At 44.2% G+C, this 15,148-nt stretch overlaps 1 pseudogene; it reads left to right on the top strand.

The window, feature by feature from the left end:
- LOC147324222 (uncharacterized) overlaps nucleotides 1-5,639 on the top strand; it is a 51,311-nt pseudogene extending 45,672 nt beyond the window's left edge.
- The last annotated feature ends 9,509 nt before the right edge of the window (nucleotides 5,640-15,148 follow it).

Consider the following 15,148-nt stretch of genomic DNA (forward strand, 5'->3'; position numbering starts at 1 on the left):
TAAAGTTTAAGTTTAATCGAGAGTCACTCAGCACACAGATTTCTAGATAACTTACATATTCCCTGGGGTAAGGCACTGAAGAATGAAGAGAAAAGATGGGATGGAAACACTGACATAGTTGACATTTACCTTTCATGATCTTCAGTAAACAAGCACAGGAGAAGGGTGAATGAATATATGACTGTTACTTTGCAGCTGGATAAATATTGAATATATGCAACACTCCTGTCACCCAGTAGAGGGACAGTCTTTAACTCTAATAAGGAGTTTATAAACAATGTGGTATTCACGTCATTGAAGGAAGCTCAATAACCACTTTACCTTGTCTCCAATCCACCACTGATTTTTTTAATTTGTTTAATTGTAATAAGATAAGATAAGATGACCTTTATTAGTCCCACAGGTGGGAAATTTGTTTTGTTACAGCAAAAGTGCAAAGTTATGTAGCAGAAATTAGAAAACACTGGAATGCAATAAAATAAAATAAAATAAAATGCTATATACAATAGAATAAAATAGAATAGAATAATATATACAATAGAATAAAATAGAAATACAAATGCTATATACAACTGAGTAAGAAAATACAAAAGTACAACTTCGTCAGAAGAAGAATTGCACAGATAGCAGTCTTATTGCACGTGTGAGGGTTTGATCAGCAGCAAAAGTCTGACAGCAGCGGTATGCTACTTTCAGCTGCCCCGTTATTCACACAAAGGGTCATCACAACAGGTAGCACATGTTTGACTTGGCAGATTGTCCAGATGCCCTCTCCGACACAACCCCAAAGGGATTTGTGTCTCCCGCAGCACTGAACCACAGACATTTTGCTTGTTAGATGAATATGTGAACCACATCTACAACATTAGCATCCTTTAACCACACATTACAGCTTGAAAGGGCACAGTCACTGTGAGAATACGGAAACAATGCTAATTAATTGTTCTACTTTTATATACATGCTGTTAACACTGATGCAAAAGCTGTTTTTACTAGAAATTGGTTATACTGAAGCTCACTTAAACCACCAAACTAACGCTAACAGCAGTAGTGTCCATGCAGTGATGAAGGGATCATCCCTTTTCTGCAATGGCATGGCGTGCATTTCTGTTCTACATTTCCTATGTTTTGTTCATATTTGCCTTTTGAATCAATACAAGACAAATACACAGGTAACAAAAGTCATAATAAAAGCCCAAGAATTCATTGTCTTTGAGTATTCAGGAGAAGACACTCACAAATGTACGTGTACCTCTATCCACATTATTTCAGTGTGTATGGCTGGGTCTTTATAGATATGTATGGTTTGTTATTCTGCACAATGAAGATGCGTAACTGTAGGTGTGTGTGTATCATAGCCTGTGAGTGCACTCCTGTGCACATGTGTATGTGTGCGTTAATATTTTGTTTATCTTCCTAAGAGAGGTGACTAGTCACTGATTCAGCAGAAATGCCCAGCGTGGGATGCGATCTCTCAGCGGTCATACTGAAAAACGCACGCACGCACGCACGCACACAGTTAAAACTATGGTCACAACTTCTCAGACAACAAAAGGGGGTTTTATTGTTGCTTCCTCCTTCCTCATACTCTCCAGTATGTTCAGTGTGTTAACCCTCCCTCTGTTTTTGTCTCTCTTGGGTCTTCCTCAGCCAAACCTGAAACCCAGACTGGCCTGCGGCTGACAGAAATCTCCCACTGTGAACACTTTAAGGGCATTCTTCTCATCCTCTCTGAATGTTGGTTTTCTTTGGTGAACGTGATCGTAGAGCAGCTTTATGCTTTATGCTTTATGCACACATCAAACCAGCTTTATGCTGGTTTGACAAAATAAATTCATTACAAATGCTAATCTTTTCTCTTGACATTCTCAACTGACCAGACGTTCTCTTCCACTTCCATGTATTTTTTAACTTTAACTTTTTTTTAACTCTGTAATCAAGAAAACAACTCACAGCAGTCAAATGACAACAAATACATTTTGCACTGTAAGCCTGCATAATACATTATTTTGAAAATAGAAAACAGGATTGGGGTGTTCCACTTTGCAGACAAAACGCGTACGTGTTGATGGCCCGGATCTTGTTCTTACCATTCAGCTGACTCCTCAGGACTTGCCTGACCCTCTGCAGGTACTTGGTGGTTGCAGCTTTTCTAGCGGCCTCTTCATGGTTCCCATTCGCCTGCGGGATCCCCAAGTACTTGTAACTGTCCTCTATGTCTGCAATGTTGCCTTCTGGTAGTTCAACCCCCTCAGTTCTGACTACCTTCCCTCTCTTTGTTACCATCCGACTACACTTCTCCAGTCCGAACGACATTCCAATGTCATTGCTGTATAGCCTGGTAGTGTGGATCAGTGAATCGATGTCTCGTTCACTCTTGGCATACAGCTTGATGTCATCCATGTACAGGAGGTGGCTGACAACTGCTCCGTTCCGTAGTCGGTATCCGTAGCCAGTCTTGTTAATGATCTCACTGAGGGGGTTCAGGCCTATGCAGAACAGCAGTGGGGACAGAGCATCTCCTTGGTAGACTTGATGGTGACTTGTGCTATGGGCTTGGAGTTGGCCTCTAGTGTTGTACGCCACATCCCCATTGAGAAGCCACTGACATAAAGACAAGAAAGCTCCTTACCATGCATGGAGGGTTTCACCCCAAGTCCAGCACCCTGAGGCAGGGATGGCAGGGATAGCTCAGTAGGTAGAGTGGCGGCCCCATGATCGGAAGGTCGGGGGTTCAATTCCCCTGAACAGCTACCCTGAGGTACCCCTGAGCAAGGTACCGTCCCTACACACTGCTCCCCGGGCGCCCAATGGCTGCCCACTGCTTCACTGAGTGAATGGGTTAAATGCAGAGAGGGATTTTCCCCACGGGGACCAATAAAGTACACTTTCTTCTTCTTCTTCTTCTGAGGCTGTACGCTAAGCGGAAGGAAGGGGGCCGGGGACTGGTGAGTGTCAGCACCACAGTCCAGGATGAGACAAGGAACATCCAAGAATACATTGGGAAGATGGCCCCAACTGACCGAGTGCTCAGTGAATACCTCAGGCAGCAGAAACCCAAGAAAGAGGAGGGAGACGAGGAACCATCATGGAAGGACAGGCCCCTGCACGGTATGTACCACCGGCAGATAGAGGAGGTGGCTGATATCCAGAAATCCTACCAGTGGCTGGACAAAGCTGGACTGAAAGACAGCACAGAGGCACTAATCATGGCAGCACAAGAACAAGCTCTGAGCACAAGATCCATAGAGGCTGGGGTCTATCACACCAGGCAAGACCCCAGGTGCAGGCTGTGTAAAGATGCCCCAGAGACAATCCAGCACATAACAGCAGGGTGCAAGATGCTAGCAGGCAAGGCATACATGGAACGCCATAACCAAGTGGCCGGCATAGTGTACAGGAACATCTGTGCCGAGTATAACCTGGAAGTCCCGAGGTCAAAATGGGAGATGCCCCCAAGGGTGGTGGAGAATGACCGAGCTAAGATCCTGTGGGACTTCCAGATACAGACGGACAAAATGGTGGTGGCTAACCAACCGGACATAGTGGTGGTAGACAAACAGAAGAAGACGGCCGTAGTGATCGATGTAGCGGTTCCGAATGACAGCAATATCAGGAAGAAGGAACACGAGAAGCTGGAGAAATACCAAGGGCTCAGAGAAGAGCTCGAGAGGATGTGGAGGGTGAAGGTAACGGTGGTCCCCGTGGTAATCGGAGCACTAGGTGCGGTGACTCCCAAGCTAGGCGAGTGGCTCCAGCAGATCCCGGGAACAACATCGGAGATCTCTGTCCAGAAGAGCGCAGTCCTGGGAACAGCTAAGATACTGCGCAGGACCCTCAAGCTCCCAGGCCTCTGGTAGAGGACCCGAGCTTGAAGGATAAACCGCCCGCATGGGCGTGCTGGGTGTTTTTTTTTTTTTATATATATAAAGTTTACATTCACCTATTCATTTATGTACCTGGTTGTAAAAAATAGAGAGTTGTGTTATGATGGTGAAGCTGTTCGGGCTGAATGTGGAACATCAAAGATGTGAGTGTTTGCTGGAGTTAAATCCAAGCTGCCTCTTCATGAATCTGCTAATAATCTGATTTGTCCTAGTTTAGATGGTCATTAGGGGAGCAACATGAAATGCTGTAATGTGTCAGTTATGCACATGAAAGAGTTCTTCGTGGTAATCTGTGGTTTCTAAAATCTCACAAAACCTTTGGAACATATGTGTCAACTCTTAGGCTGTGTCCGCGTGTGCGTGTGTGTGTATCTGTGTGCGTGACGTCCTGATCACAACATCCTTGGTCATAAGGGGGTAATCTCCCCCACACCCAATATATGGTTCAATTCCTGTATTGGTTCACCATACACAACACAGTGAAGCCATAAAAGGGCAGGAAGCTGACCAAGCATCAAACAAACCTTCACAAGGGATGTGCTTGTGATAAAACAGAACCTCGAGAGGCTGGAGAGGTGGTCAGGCAAAGGAATGTCTTTGATCCTATAGTTTAAACTAAGACTTTACAAATTTAAGAAACACAATGACAACATTCAACAATTTGACTTAACAACGGGATTTAAAAAAAAAGCGAAAACAGAAAATCTCCGTCAAAACTACCCGTGCACGTGTGGACGTAGTCTTAGACTGAAGATTATTTCGAGTCTCTTTTATTTCATTATCGTTATTTCATTATCGGTAGTTTTTACTCTGAAACAGTGGAGCTTAGTGACTCCATGAAAAGATGAACAGGATCAGAAACATCCCCCCCTCCAAATCCCCGCCTCAAGCAGTGTCATGTTTGCTGTCACAGATTTGTTCTGAAAGCTGAATTTACTGTTGTTTGGACTGTCGACTGTTTCGAGATACCACGTGGGATAAAAGAAATTAAGCAGAGAAAAGCCCCTGGGAAGGAATCCCCCCCGGCAAATCGCTCCCTGAGGTATCGTATATAGTTGAGCATTTTAGTATGCTGATGGCATCTAGCACAATACATGGATCCTACTGTGAATCTCATATAGTCATTAGCTTGGCACCTTTAGAGAATCATGCTCATGTTCCTGACGGCTTAAAGGTGGCTGGTTTCAGTTGGGCTGAAGCTCCTCCTCGCTGTCACAGGGGGAGCGGCAGGGCACGCCCTGAATAGGCTGCCAATCTGCCGCAGTGCTGTGCTCAGTTATTATCACTAACTGTCATGAGTGTCATTCATGTTAAACTGAGTTTGATTAATATGTCCTTTTAAAATAAACAAAAAAATCTCTGCAGGGTTGCTGTTCAGTTTTCTGTCCATGATCACCTGACGAGCGTGAGCATCTGCTGCTAAAATACAAAGGTTCAAGCCAGAAAACACAGCGCAGAGGCCCGAGGCTGCAACTGTTTTCCGTAGTGTGGTTTAAAAGGTAAAATTTGCCTTCACTTCTTTCTGTTACCAGTTTTCCCTTTTTGTTTCACTGTTTGTATTTATCCCCATCTCTTTATCCTTGTGTGCTTCCGTAGCACTCATCCCTCTCTGTTTCGGTCTCACCTCCACAGGTGGCTGAACAGCTGGGCAGAGAAGCAAAGTACTCTGATCCTGACGAGCACCTGGACAAGACAAGACAAACCACAGCAACACCAAGAACAAAGGAGAGACAAAGGGTGAATGCTGGATAGCTGTGCAGTCAAAATGCTGTTTTCCTAAAGAAACTCTGTCATATTAAACCACAACAATCACAAGGTTACAGTGTCAGCTGCACTATTACCATTGACGAAGGCAGCTGTTGGACTGAGAGTGGATCTGTTTCCATGTCCTTGCTCTTTCTTGTGGTAACTTTGAGTACTCGGGTTGTCCCCTCTCTGTGAAGCCACCGCATGAGAACCGAGGGATGCATCTTCCTTTTTGTGGGCAAACAAAATCTCTTTGGGACAGCCGCCTTTAAACGATTGTCCGAGCAACACAAATACTGGAAAATACTGGAGCATCGTGTGGCTGTTACATTCCCTGCCTGTAGGTGGTAGATGGATGCTGGACTGAAATAAGTTGAGATCTGTACCCAGTGTGACTCTGCAGAAAATAGTTTTTGGTGGTGTCTAGTTTCACTGAATGTGTGGCTGCATCACAAACCAACCCATGTTCACTGTGTGTTTCTATATAATGTACATAAACTAATTAAATTGAATTTTATGTCATAGCTGTGAAGTGTTGAAGCATTGTGTGGATTTTAAAGAATTGCAGCATTTTCCCCTGCCCTGGCAAAACTGTGATTGACTGAAGGTTATTGGCCAAATTTTAAACGAGTATAACTCTGTGTGTTTGTACTGACACCCTTTTAGGGCTTGTGATTTTTGTGAGTTTGTACCACACACTGCTCTGACAGCAGGATCACTGCTGTTATGTATGGACTTCACAAAACAGCACTGTGCTGCCCTGAGCATGCAGCAGCGATCAGAGCCAGTGCTGCACCGCTGTCTTGTTTGTTCGTGCAGTAGGTTAAGGAAAAATCATTTTTCCCAATTAAAGGACAAAACAGAGCTGATTAGAAACCATAATTTATTTAAACAAATAAAACTAAACTATTGTTTAGACTTCACGTGGCTTCTTGTTTGTTTGTTTTTTACTATCAGAGCTATAAATGTAACAAACTAGTCAATGCCTTTATTTTTTTAAATGAGAAAAAGTAACAAAGGATTTACATGAGCTTACATTAGAAAATACATTAGAGCAAAGCAAGCAGTACTCAGAGGTGTCCCAGTGATTTTCATTGCATATGTCCGTCTTTGTATGCATGAAAATGTGCATGTGTTAATGTGTGTGTATGGATTCTTAAGGCAAAATGTGTGTGCGTGCGTGTGTGTGTGTGTGTGTGTGGGCAGAGGTTAATTTAGCCCAGCAGTGAAGAGCCCTTGATAAAGAGCAGCCTGATCCCTGTTTAATTACCTTCCGTCTACATTTCATTGGCGAACACTGGGCCATAGGTGTGTCTGTGTGCGTGTGATGAATGTGGGATTTGTCTCTGAGCAGGGACACCCACGAGACACGGCGCCTTCAGTGGCTATATGAGCCTGTACTTGTCTGACATTTATCTACGCGTGTGTGTGAGCACAAACTGGTTGGCTATATGAGGTTTTTACATGTCATTCTTATTTCTTTCACTGTTTTAGTTATACTTTAAACACTCTAGGAGGATCAGTCTGACTCCATGCTGAGAAGAATGAGTCAGGTATTTCAATCAAAATAAAAGCCAAATAAGGAAGACATCACTGAAATCATGTTTTCTCTTTGCAGAATTTATGTTAATTAGTTACTAAAAAGCGCCCGCTTAGACAGTCGGGACACTGAAGCAGCATAATAAAACATCAAAAGGCACAATTCAAATATATATAAAAGTGAGAAAGCGACAGAACAAAAAGCTGTTTTTGTTAAACCTAATAATGGATTATATTTAACTGTGTGCATATTTGAAAAGGGTAGAATGTTCTGATATTCGACAACAGTCTGCCAAAGCATTAATTCAACCAACACATGAATTCCTAATAATAAAAAAAACCTCAACATTTTAATTAAAAATAATTGTTTTAATTTCAGACTCTTTGAGGCCCCTGCCTTTGTTCTTTTTGCCAGTTTTGGCCCTAATTTAGTCCCACTATTCTGCTCACTATAACACCCCTGGTGCGAGGGCACAGAAGGAAGAGAGTAAAACCGAAAGAAAGAAGCTGAGGCATGTGGAGAAAGACGGTCAGCAGGTGGGAAACATGGAAACCGGTAAAATGTGTGTACTCAGGAAAGAGAGTTTGAGAAGAAGACATGGGGGGCAGATAAGAAATGGAAAGGTTCCAGGATGGAGGGAAAGGAGTGGAGAAAGAGAGAGGTGGTGAGTAATGATGGCGCGTCACTGCAGTGCTCACACAGAGAAATAACTGTGACCGAACATACACACACACACGCACGCACACACACACACACACACACACACACACACACACACACACACACACACACACACACACACACACGCACACACAAATGTGAATGTGCAAATTCTTATTTTATCTTAATGCTGAAAAAGTCATCATGATAGATCACACTACAAGGATAAACCTGACTTTAACTCTGTGTGTGCCTAATTATGGATGAGCTGCTGCTCGTGTACTTCTAATCATTTAGACACTTACTTTAAGGGGAAATATTTCTTATTGCTGGGTCAATACTGTGTGACATACATACACACCTCAGGACCGACCCATAAGAATTCTACAATTAAAAAACCCATAAAGATTGTATTTTTAAATCCATAGAAACACACTTGGTTCCCTTATGACACTGCCTCAACTCTGAGTGTGTAGCTGACGGCAGGACCAAAATAACGTTAATTTAATTAGGCCTAATAAAACGGCTGAGTGCAGCAATCAGCGACCCATCACTGGGACGGGAAACGCTACTAGAATTAAATGACTGCATGTGGATGTGTATTAAAAAGCTAATAACATAATTAGAAACACAACAGCTCGTCTTGTCACTGCTAAACAATGCTGGCAGAATGCTAATGGACGTCGTGCAGCTCCACTAATCTTCTTTTCATTGTTCTTTTCCCATCACTTGATCTCTTTCCCTTCGTTCATTTTCTCACCTCTCTGTCAGCTGTCTGTAGGCGCCTGATAATGTTAACGACAGCAAACAGATAAAAGCTTCACTGACTGCACATTTCATAACGTTTACCTTTTTCTTATCACGCTGTAGAACCAAGCAGCTGTTGTTTAAGTTTCACCGCTGTAAACAATCACTCTTAACCATCAAAGTGGAAAAATAAATACATGTAATTAAAAGCTAAAAGCAGACAGTTCATATAAAATCGTATGTGAAAATAAAATGAATTCTTTTGAGTCTATAACCTAATGAGAAACATCACAAAGCTATGAGTTTTAATTGCTGCTCCAAGTCAAATTTCACTTGAATGTTTTTCAACAATTAGAGTTTTCTGTTTTCTAATCTATCATTTTTCACTGTAATAATACGTGTGGGTGCTGCAGGATTTGGTTTTCCTATCTCGTGTTTATTTTAAATATCAGGAGAAAGAATTCAAAGTCCAACACTGGATTCAGTTCCAGATGTAACAAACTAAACATATAAACTATACTATATTTATTTACTAAACTATATTTCAGTCTACTGACATGTGCATTAAAAACTGAAAAAGCTTTACAGTACCATTTATTATTTTAAAATGAAGGATTTTTTGTCAGGTTGTTGTAAACTTTGGATTGAATTTTTAACATTTACAGAAATACAAACAAACAAAAACAACCTCCACTGGTTTTGCAGTGTACGCTGTATATAAAAGATAGATGAAAGCACAGTAACTCATCTTTAACCATTGTGAGTCACCTTTTTATGCTGTGTATTTATTTTTATGTTAATATATTTGCGCACAAAAGCACAGCTGATGAGTTACAGTTAAGACTGCTGAGTGGGGCACAAAGTGTACTTACCTGGGAAACTCAACACGTATGGCAGCCACGCCCCTAATTTATGCACAGCACATTTAAACAGGTGAGATATGGTGAAACTGATAATCCTCCGTGTCTCCCAAACTACAATGATTTCTTAAAATATGGGACTCAGTTATATCTTCTTTCTTTTCTTTTATAGGGTCTAAAGTTTGCCACTTGGTCCATTTTTATTATTTAGCTTTGTCCCAAACCTTTGGGTAAGAGTAATGTTACTGCTCTTATTTGTGGCATGCTTGCTTTCATTAAATGCTTGCTTTCATCTATTAAAGCTACAATTAATGAGTATCTAATTGACCCAAGCCTGATCTATTTATATCAGAGAATATCCTAAAATGGAGTCAGTACCTTTGAGGAACAAAGCTGTAACCTCTTGTCCAGCGGAAGCCCCCCCTGCTATCCTGATTTGCATTTTGATTCATATCTGTAAGCCTCCTCTAGGCCGAGGGTTAGGGGATGAACTGGCAAGCCTTTCAGGCTCGTAGGCCTGCCAGAATTTTTAATTCAGTGTCAATTGCACAGTTCCCTTACGTTTGAGCACTTACACAGCCCGTGCTGTTTACCAAAACCCTTTCCACAAGTACATGGGTATTTTGGAAATTTAGCTTAAATGAAAAACATGCTTGAAACTAGCCCTTCTGAAAAACTCTGTTTTGTATTTATGTGTGGAGATGGGAAACACAGCATCAAAGGTGTGCCTTTATCTTCCTCTTTTTATATCAAACTCTGAGCTCGGCCAGCGTTTCTGTGCAGTAAGGTTAGATCACCACCTGTTGCTCTTTTTTCTGTTTTCATGTGGACAGATATATATTTTCTGATGGATTTTAAAATGTATTTATTTTATTAACTGAAGCCTGTAAAGCGGTGGGGGACATTGTGGACAGGTCACCAGTCAAAGGACACCTATGAGCAATTTAGAATGACCAACCAACTAACTGCACGTTTACATGCAAACACCACACAGAAAGGCCTTTGACCACATGGTGGATTCGAACTCAGGACCTTCTTGCTGTGAGGCAACTGTGCCACCATGCGGGCCTGCGCAAAATCCCTATTTTAAAAAAATACAAGTGACTAGCCCTGACAAAAAACTCACTTGTCTTGCAAAACCCCCAAACTAACGTTTTACAGACAACCAAACCACAAACTTTGCCTTTGAGAAGGTAAAAGTATATACTGGCAAAAAGAGAACAATGGCATATTGTACACCTGTGCGCTGCATTTTAAAATAATACTTTCAGATGATTTAGATTCCAGTTTAATATGAGCTCCATATTATTTAAATGCGTTAAAAGCGATATCTGGTTATCTTAAAGACTCAGTTATTACTTTGCAAGCTCCTTTAACTACGATGACCTGGATGACTGAGAACCTTCACAGACACTCAGTTATTACGTTTCCAACTAACTTAGCAGATATAGCTTCCCCAGGCTGCATAAATACTGCTGCAGTTGCGGTGTGTCTATAGCTGATCCGTTCAAGGTCACTTTTGCTGAAAGAATTATACATGCATATGATTAGCAAATTCAAGCAACCCAACTAGGGAATGATATCAGCCCGTACGTTATTAACCGACTTGAGTCTCACCTGTTCCAACTATACTGGCATTCATAAATACACCACTGGTTTACTCGTGGTTTTATGTACTGAAATTTCCAGTAAAGTGTAAGCTGGATATATATAATTTTATGGTAAGTGTTCAGGGTCTTGACATTGCCAGAGCACCCTTTATGTATTTATATGTGATTACGGATGTTCTCTATTTCTGAAAAGCTTTCCTCTGTTAAGATTAAAGCGTCATCTCTCTCTTCTTGTCACTTGCTCTCTCCATCACTTTCTCACTCTTTTTTTCTCCTGCTGCCTCCCTTTCTCTGTCCTTGAGCTGAAAATGGAGAGGCAGGCTACAGTGAAGAGACAGATATTGGTTTGACACTCTGTAACATCTTTTTGTGAGAGCCACACACATTCAGAGGTGTGTGTATGTGCATTTGTGAATGGGTGTGTGTGCTTGTGCACAAATAGTCATGTATAAGTGCATCTGTGTGTGTGTGTAGCTAAAAAACTCAGTGAGCTGACTCAAGGCTGTGGCTGCTTATGAAACTGGTGAACTATCTGGCAGATTTCAATGAACATAAATGAACATGTGAACAACAAAGAGGGGAAAGAAACAACTGATGTAGTTGTTGCTAGGCAATATCGGTATCCTTGATGGGCAGATGTAGCTTTTACTTAAAGAAGCCAAAGCCATTTCTACTCACTCTGACGTTATAATATCATCAGTACTTTTCTAATTAGTATGCTCAAAGACTGTGGCGTACCTTCTGCAGTTGTATACTGCAGGTACATTACTCTTTGTAATAATTAAAAATGTGAGACATTCCTTTTCCACCTCGGGATAACGGGATGGTGAAAGATGCATGCAGTTTTCTCAGTTCATTTCAGTTCATTTATTTATATAGTGCTAAATCATAACATTTCTTTGAGGTGCTTTATAGTGTATGGTAAAGACTCTACATTATTACAGAGAAAACCCCCACAAACAGATGACCTGCTATGAGCAATCACTTGGTAACAGTGGGAAGGACAAACTCCCTTTTAACAGGAAGAAACCTCCACCAGAACCAGGCTCAGGGAGGGGTGGGGCCATCTGCTGCGATTGGTTGAGGGTGAGGGAAGCGAGATAGGACAAAAGACACATTCTACTTTTAAATACCACCCAATAAGTCAGTATTTAGATAGCAAAGAGCCCCACTGAGGTCACGTGGTACTATAAGTGTCACGGCACTGGGTGTTTCTTGTTTAAGCTATAGTCTTTGAATTATGTTTTTTTGTTTGTATTATATTTATAGTTCCTGGTTTTCAGGTTTCTGTTTTGTCTCTGTGCCTCCCCGGTGTCCTTGGTGAAGGTTTAATTCTGTTCTGTATGTTTAGTCTTCTGTCTTCATGTCTTCCCTGTGTCTTGTTACTTTTGTCTTCATGTTCCTGCTGTTCCAGAGTGTGTCATGTTTCCACATCTCTGTCTAGTCTGCATCCTTGTGAATGCCTCATGCTTCCTGTTTTATTTTGACAGTCTGTGTCCTATGTCAGTATATTCTGCTTTGTTTCCTGTGTCTCATTATGTCCACGGTAACTTGTTAACAGAGATTTGCCGTGTTGTGGCCTTAACGTCATTTCAGATTAACGCTGACAGCACTAGTGGGAACACAACGAATATGACTGCACATTTACGCCGACATCATCCTAGTGCAAAGACAAGTGGAAGCAGACAAAAACAACAAGCACGCATGCTACAAACTTTAGCCGAGTCATTTAGACAGCCGTTAGCACAGGATTCTCCTTATGGGGACCTGATATCAAATCAAATCAAATCAAATCACTTTTTATTGTCACATCACATGTGCAGGCACACTGGCACAGCACATGCGAGTGAAATTCTTGTGTGCGAGCCCCACAAGCAACAGAGATGTGCAAACACAACAACACCATCCATCCATCCATCCATCTTCATCCGCTTATCCGAGGTCGGGTCGCGGGGGTAGCAGCCTAAGCAAAGAGGTCCAGACCTCCCTCTCCCCAGCCACCTCCTCCAGCTTGTCCGGGGGAATACCAAGGCGTTCCCAGGCCAGCCGAGAGATATAATCTCTCCAGCGTGTCCTGGGTCTGCCCCGGGGCCTCCTCCCGGTGGGACATGCCTGGAACACCTCGCCCAGGAGGCGCCCAGGGGGCATCCTTGCCAGATGCCCGAACCACCTCAGCTGGCTCCTTTCGATGTGGAGCAGCAGCTGCTCTACTCTAAGCCCCTCCCGGATGGCCGAACTTCTCACCCTATCTCTAAGGGAGAGGCCAGCCACCCTTCGGAGGAAGCTCATTTCCGCCGCTTGTATCCGCGATCTCGTTCTTTCGGTCACTACCCACAGCTCGTGGCCATAGGTGAGGGTAGGGACGTAGATCGACCGGTAAATTGAGAGCTTCGCTTTTACACTCAGCTCCCTCTTCACCACGACTGACCGGTGCAGTGTCCGCATTACTGCAGCCGCAGCCCCAATCCGTCTGTCGATCTCCAGCTCCCTTCTCCCATCACTCGCGAACAAGACCCCGAGATACTTGAACTCCTCCACTTGGGGCAGGAACTCATCCCCGACCCAGAGTGGGCACTCCACCCTTTTCCGGCTGAGAACCATGGCCTCAGATTTGGAGGTGCTGATCCTCATTCCCGCTGCGTTACACTCGGCTGCGAACCGCTCCAGTGCGAGCTGGAGGCCCTCACCCGATGAAGCCAACAGAACCACATCATCCGCAAAAATCAGAGATGAGATTCTGAGGCCACCAAAGCGAAAGCCCTCCGCCACTTGGCTGCGCCTAGAAATCCTGTCCATAAAAATTATGAACAGAACCGGAGACAAAGGGCAGCCCTGGCGGAGCCCATCACCCACCGGGAACGAGTCCGACTTATTGCCGGCAATGCGAACCAAGCTCTTGCAACGGTTGTATAGGGATTGAATGGCCCGTAGCAATGGGCCAGACACCCCATACTCGCGCAACACCTCCCACAGGACGCCCCGAGGGACACGGTCGAATGCCTTCTCCAGGTCCACAAAACACATGTAGACTGGTTGGGCAAACTCCCATGCACCCTCAAGTATCCTCGAGAGGACAAAGAGCTGGTCCAGTGTTCCGCGACCAGGACGAAAACCGCATTGTTCCTCCTGTATCCGAGGTTCGACTAGCGGACGAACCCTCCTCTCCAGCACCCTGGCATAGACTTTCCCGGGGAGGCTGAGGAGTGTGATCCCCCTGTAGTTGGAACACACCCTCCGGTCCCCCTTCTTGAAGATGGGGACCACCACCCCGGTCTGCCAGTCCACAGGTACTGCCCCTGATCTCCACGCAACATTGCAGAGACGTGTCAACCAAGACAGCCCTACAACGTCCAGAGCCTTCAGGAACTCGGGGCGGACCTCATCGACACCAGGGGCTCTGCCACCAAGGAGTTGTTTAACTGCCTCAGTGACCTCGCCCCCGGAAATCGGTGGGTCACACCCCTCATCCCCAGACTCTGCTTCCTCCCCGGAAGACGTGTCAGTGGGATTAAGGAGGTCCTCGAAGTATTCCTTCCACCGCCCGACAATTTTCTCAGTCGACGTCAACAGCGCTCCGCCAGCACTATACACAGTGCAGGTAGAGCACCGCTTTCCCCTCCTGAGACGCCTGACGGTTTGCCAGAATCTCTTCGAGGCAGTCCGAAAGTCTTTTTCCATGGCCTCTCCGAACTCCTCCCACACCCGAGTTTTTGCTTCAGCCACTGCCCGAGCCGCATTCCGCTTGGCCTGTCGATACCTGTCGGCTGCCTCCGGAGTCCCACAGGCTAACCAAGCCCGATAGGCCTCCTTCTTCAGCCTGGTGGCTCCCTTCACCTCTGGTGTCCACCATTTGGTTCGGGGATTACCACCACGGCAGGCACCGACCACCTTGCGGCCGCAGCTCAATGCAGCAGCTTCGGCAATGGAGACGCTGAACATGGTCCATTCGGACTCAATGTCCCCAGTCTCCCTCGGAATGCTGTTGAAGCTCTGCCGGAGGTGTGCGTTGAAGATCTCGCGGACTGGGGCCTCTGCTAGACGTTCCCAGCACACCCTCACTACGCGTTTAGGTGCACCAGGTCTGTCCAGCGTCCTCCC

This window comes from Aulonocara sp. 'chitande type north' Nkhata Bay, linkage group LG7, assembly GCF_057382095.1.
Source record: "Aulonocara sp. 'chitande type north' Nkhata Bay isolate Kocher_YH1m ecotype deep benthic linkage group LG7, A_spYH_male_GT1.1, whole genome shotgun sequence".
NCBI classification, from domain to species: domain Eukaryota; kingdom Metazoa; phylum Chordata; class Actinopteri; order Cichliformes; family Cichlidae; genus Aulonocara; species Aulonocara sp. 'chitande type north' Nkhata Bay.